This window comes from Ictidomys tridecemlineatus, chromosome 11 (assembly GCF_052094955.1).
Source record: "Ictidomys tridecemlineatus isolate mIctTri1 chromosome 11, mIctTri1.hap1, whole genome shotgun sequence".
In the NCBI taxonomy this organism is placed as follows: domain Eukaryota; kingdom Metazoa; phylum Chordata; class Mammalia; order Rodentia; family Sciuridae; genus Ictidomys; species Ictidomys tridecemlineatus.
Genome location: NC_135487.1, coordinates 83,437,556 through 83,443,447, shown reverse-complemented (window position 1 = coordinate 83,443,447; position 5,892 = coordinate 83,437,556). Strand labels below are relative to the sequence as shown.

The following is a 5,892-nucleotide window of genomic DNA, read 5'->3' as shown; positions in this document are numbered from 1 at the left end:
ATAATATTTCAAATAATATATATGTGTTTGTGTGTGTGTGTGTGTGTGTGTGTGTATGTGTGTGTATGTAATACCAGCTCCCAAGGTAGGGACTGCAGTAATGTCATACCTAGAACTGGGTGGGAAAAAAGTACAAGCTAGAAAAGTATAATATTTTAAGACCTTCAAGAGTGATGAGGATATTAAAGTTTCAAATAAACCCAAGAGTTTTATTTATATTTAAAATTTGTTAAGTCGATAGTGAAATAGCAACTTATTCGAGGGATGAAAATACTTACAAATCCCATAACCCATAGGGTTTAATATCCAGAGTTGGGCTGGGTTTGTGTCTCAGTGGTAGGGAACTTGCCTAGCATGTGTGAGGCACTGGGTTGGATTTTCAGCACAACATAGAAAAATAAATAAAATAAAGTTATTATGTCCAATTATAACTAAAAATATTTTTCAAAAAACACCCAAAGTAATGGGCTGGGGTTGTAGCTCAGCAGTAGAGTGCTTTCCTAGCATGTGTGAGGCCCTTCATCATATAAAAATAAATAAGTAAAATTAAGGTATATGTCAAACTACAACTAAAAAATAATTTTTTTAAAAAATCCCAAGTAAATAAATAACTCCTTCAACTCAACAACAATAAAATTTGATTAAAAAATGGGCAAAGGAAGTATGATATGTCAAGAGCTTTGTAATGTTGTGAACAACCAATAAAAAAAATGTTAATGATACATAAAAAATAAATGGGCAAAGGATTTCTCCAAAGAAGTTGCACAAATGACCAGTAAGCACAAGATGTACAGCATCATTTATCATTAGGGAAATGAAAATCAAAACTACAATTAGGAACCACCTAACACCCATTATGATTGGCTACTATTCAATAATAATAATAATAACAAGTGTTGACAAGGGAATGGAAAAATAGAAACCCTCTTGTGTTGTTGGTCAGGTAATGTAAAATAGTGCAGCCACTATTGAAAACAGTATGGCAGTTGCTGAAGAAATTTAATAAGCAATTTCACTTTGGGGTATAAGTCCCCAAAAGAATTAATAACAAAAACCAAACAAGTATTTGGACACCCATGCTCATAGCATTATTTGCAGTAGCCAAAGGTGTAAGCATTTTAAGTGTCCATCGAAGGTTGAATGGATAAACAAAATTTGGCATACACACATATAGTAGAATACTATTCATCCTTAAAAAGGAAGGGAATTCTGATACATCATTAATGACATTTAAGGATATGATGCTATGTGAACTAAGGACAAATACTGTATAATTCTACTTAACATTAGTTAATCTGACCCAGAGTAGTAAGGTTCATAGAGAAAGAAAGTTAGATTGATGATTGCCAGGGAATGAATAGTGGAATATGGAGTTGCTAAATGGAAATGGAGTTTTGGTTTTGTAAGATAAAGAGTTCTGAAGTTTGGGCACACAACTGCATGACTGTAATTAAGCCACTGATCTGAACTGTACACTTAAAAATGGTTGTGATGGTGAGTGGTATGTGTATTCTACCATTAATTTAAAAAATGTGTAAATATTTTGACCAAGCCCCATATTTTTATAAGGCTAAGCTAATTACTTATGTGTTATTATATTCAAGTAAAGTACACGAGTGTTAAAAAGAATTTTCTTTAATACTCAATTTTTGATGAGTCCAGTCAGTTACTCTACTAACTAATATGATTTAATAGACATATAGCTTAAGATTATAACGTGATTAATTTTTATTTGACACTTTTGGAAAGTTCCTCCATCATAGTATAACTGTTTAACTCTGAGGCATTGCCAAGTTGTTTTTCAAGAGCCTGCACTAGGAAATGCTTTCTTGACAGAAAGCATCAGTGCAAGCAAGTGTGCTTCAGGTTAGCTTGGTTCTGGGGGCTCAGGGTTCTACAAAATTTAGATTTCAATCCAAGGTCATAGTAAAACATGTGAAGTTTAATGCCAGGACTGTGATGGTACAAGAGGGGAACATGGAAGTGCCCACAGGACCCTCAACAGAATCCTCACCATGGATTGGCACTGAGGACATGAAGCTATAGTGGTGCTGTGATGTGCCTGGCCTCCTGTGAAGGCAGGGAAACTGGGAAAGTGTGAAACTGCTGGTGGATCTGCAAAGTAAAAATGGCTCCAAAAATACAGGGACTGGATCCCAGGAGCATTCTACCTCTGAACTGCATCCCCAGCCCTTTTTACAAACTTTATTTTGAGACAGGGACTTGCTAAACTGCCCAGGTTGCCCTCAAATTTGCAATCCTCATGCCTCAGCTTCCTGAGTAGTTGGGATTATAGGAAGGTCAAGGTCAAGGTCAATTTCTGTTTTTTTTATGTTTTTTGTTTTGTTTTGTTTTTAGTACTCAGGATTGAACTCAGGTGTGCTCAAACACCAAGTCTCATGCCCAGCCTTCTTTTTTTTTTTTTTTGTATTTTATTTAGAGAGAGGGTCTCACTGAGTTGCTTAGCCCCTTACTTTTGCTGAGGCTGGATTTGAATTTGCAATCCTCCTGCCTCAGCCTTTCAGGCTAGTGGGATTACAGGTATGCACCACAGCACCAGGTGGAACGTCAATTTCTTGATGTGAAATAATCAGGCAGATCTGTGGCAGGGCTGCTTAAGCCTGTTGATAGAGATCCATATGTTTAGTTTTTGTCTCCACCTCTTTTTTCCCCTATTTTCTGTTACCTGTCCTTACAATACACTCAATCATGTATGTGCAGCAAGGCCTGTAATTATAGACACCACCCATTAGTCAGTGGTGGACCTCTCTTACTAAGTGATAAAGAAACAGTCCAAAAGTACTCTAGGAGTAGAGTGGAGGTTGCCAGGGACTGGGAGTTATCTTTATTAAGGGTGAAAAGTTGCAATTTGCCAAGATGGAAATGTTCTGAAGATGGTTGTTGGTGATGGTTGTACAAATGTGAATGTACTCAAAGCCATGAAACTGTAAAGTTCTAGTTAAATATTAAATTTTGTGAGTATTATATATATTAAATAAGTCTGATTCAGAAAGTCAAGTTTGAATGATTTCTCTCATAGAAGGAAGCTTGACCAAAGAAAGGGGAAAAAGTGGGGGAGGAATCTTGTGAAAATAGAAGGGAGATCAGTGGAGCAACGGATGGGGGTGGAGGAGGAATGGGAAAGGAGAGTAACAATGGATTGAAATTGACCAAATTATGCTATGTACATGTGAATGCACCATAGTGAATTTGACCTTTATGTTTATATATAAAGAACAAAATTTTAAAATTATAAATAAATAGAAGGAAGACCATTAGCGTAGAAAGGAAATAGGAGGAGGGAGAAGGAGAGGAAAAGGGGAAGTACTGGGGACTGAAGTGGAGAAAATTTTTTCCATGATATATAATTATGTCAAAATGAGCCCCACTATTGTTTGTAACTATAATATACAAATAAAACATTCAGAAGTAAAAACATATGTTGTGTTGATGAAGATTTACTACTGATATACCACTCTTTAAAATGCCTTTTTTAATTGATTTTTTTATATGACAGCGGAATCCATTACAATTCGTTTTACACTTACAGAGCACAGCTTTCATATCTTTTGTTGTATATAAAATATATTTACACCAATTTGTGTTTTCATACATGTAGTATGAATAATGATATGCAAACATAAGTCAAATGTTATTCAAGTCAAAATGTCTGACTTTCTGTCATCTCATTTTCCCTTTTCTGGTTGAATCCTATCACTCCTATTTCAAACCTTAGCTCACATACCACTTTTACTAAGTAATCTTTTCTAATTTCTCAGCCAGAATTAACAGTTCCATTTTTTTCTTTGAACTTACCCTTAACCAGTAAGGGGAAAGAGCATATGCCCCAGTAAGTCCCAAAGGTGTATATGCTAGAGAAATGAAAATAATATGTTCACATAGAAACTTGCACATGAATTTCATATGTCATTATTCATAAGAGCCAAAAATATGTAAATGACCCCAGGATCTGCCAACTGAATAAAATGTGGTGTATCCATAAAAGGGAATATTTGGCAATAAAAAGAAATGAACTACTGATACATGCTGCACGGTAGGTGAAACCTGAAAACATCATGTTAAGAAGCCAATCACAAAAGACCACATAATATATGATTCCATATATGAAATATCTGGAGAGTCGTGGGAGGGGGCTGCAGCAAAGGAGGGGAGAGAACTGAAGAAGAAGAGGACGGGGAGCAGGAGGTGGACTTGCCATGATCCCGACCCCAGAGAACTAAGAGCAAGCAAGCAGGACCACCTGTACTAGGAGTGCTACAGGGACATGTCGGGGAGGAGAGGATCTCCAACTGCATCCTTACAAATGCCTACCGCCTTGGCATCCTGCTGAACTGGGCAGCTCTGCAAGGCAAGACCTTGTTGGAGGTGGGCACAGGCACAGGCATTTTGAGCATATTGGTGCCAGGCTGATAGTGCCATTTGGCAAGAGGCCCGAGAGGTAGGGTGGTTCAACGGGCTGGAGGACCAAGTGCATGTCCAGCAGTGTCCAGTGGTGATGGTGGAGTTGCCAGAGCAGGTGGATGCCATCGTGAGCGAGTGAATGGGCTATGGACTTCTGCATGAGTCCATGCTGAGCTCTGTGCTGCACCTGCAGACCCAGTGGCTGAGGGAGGTGGGTATTCTCCTATTGGTTTTCACTGAGCTCTTTGTAGCCCCCATCAGCGACCAGATGCTGGAGTGGAGCCTAGGCTTTTGGAGCCAGGTGAAGCAGCACTAAGGCATGGACATGAGTTGCCTAGAGAGTTTCGCCACAAGCTGCCTCATGAGCCACTCGGAGATCTTGGTGCAGGGTCTGTCCGGCCAGGATGTGTTGGCCTGGCTGCAGCACTTTGCTCAGCTCCAGCTGACCTGCGCGCCTGGAGCTGGAGCTGGACTCAAGGTGGGTGGGCACTTCCGCTACAGCTGTTATAGCTGGGCGCCCATGCATGGTTTGGCCTTTTGGTTCCAGGTGACCTTCCCTGGAGGAAATTCGGAGAAACCCCTGGTGCTGTCCATCTCGCCTCTTCACCTGGCCACACTCTGGAAGCAGGCACTCCTCTTCCTAAAGGAGACGGTACAAGTGGAGCAAGGCAGGGTCATTTCAGCAGAGATCACGCTGCTGCCCTCCCAGGACAGTCCTCTTCACCTGCGCTTTCTGCTTCGCTACAAAATGGGGGACCAGGAGGAAAAGACCAAAGACTTTGCCATGGGGAACTGAGCCTTGCTTTTTCTCCCAGCCATCTCCCAAGGCAGCCTGGCCTGTTTGGGAGAGGAATAGGGAGGTCGGAGGAGAAAGGGAGATTTCATGTGCAAGTAGGGGACTATCTCTCTTTTCCCTCATGGTTCTTGGGGAGAGAGAGTGACTTCAGTCTCTATTAGCGGAGATTCTTCTGGCAATTTATAAAGTGATCTCCTCAATCACGGATACAATATGCTTATTGATAGGCTTTTAAGCCTTAAAAGCATGTGGTAACAAGCACTTGTATTTTCATTTCTTTTCTTTCATGGAAGAAAAAAAAAGAGATGGATAAAATGTCAGTTTATGGTGGGTCCCATGCACAAACTAAACACCTCACACCTTATCTAAGTCTGCAGCTGGGAAAAGGGTATAAGAGTTCAGTTTCACTCCAGAAGTTTCCACTATGACTTAACCTCTCCAGAGCCTTAATTTCTGTGTCTGAATTCCCTCCATTGCTAGATGCCTGTAGGCTATGGTACTTGTTCCTCATTGTTCCCTAAATAAAACTCATTACTGGTAATTAAGGGGTGGAGATGAGGAAGTAGTTAATATGGCCCAGTTTCTACTACTTTTATTGGGTGCTCAAGTTTATGAACACATGGAAATGGACTTTATATAATTATATAGCATACCTAAGAATTTCAAAATCCACA

At 39.9% G+C, this 5,892-nt stretch overlaps 1 pseudogene; it reads left to right on the top strand.

Moving 5' to 3' along the window:
• The first annotated feature begins 4,044 nt into the window (after positions 1–4,044).
• On the top strand, positions 4,045–5,474 carry LOC144368588 (protein arginine N-methyltransferase 6-like; annotated as a pseudogene).
• The last annotated feature ends 418 nt before the right edge of the window (positions 5,475–5,892 follow it).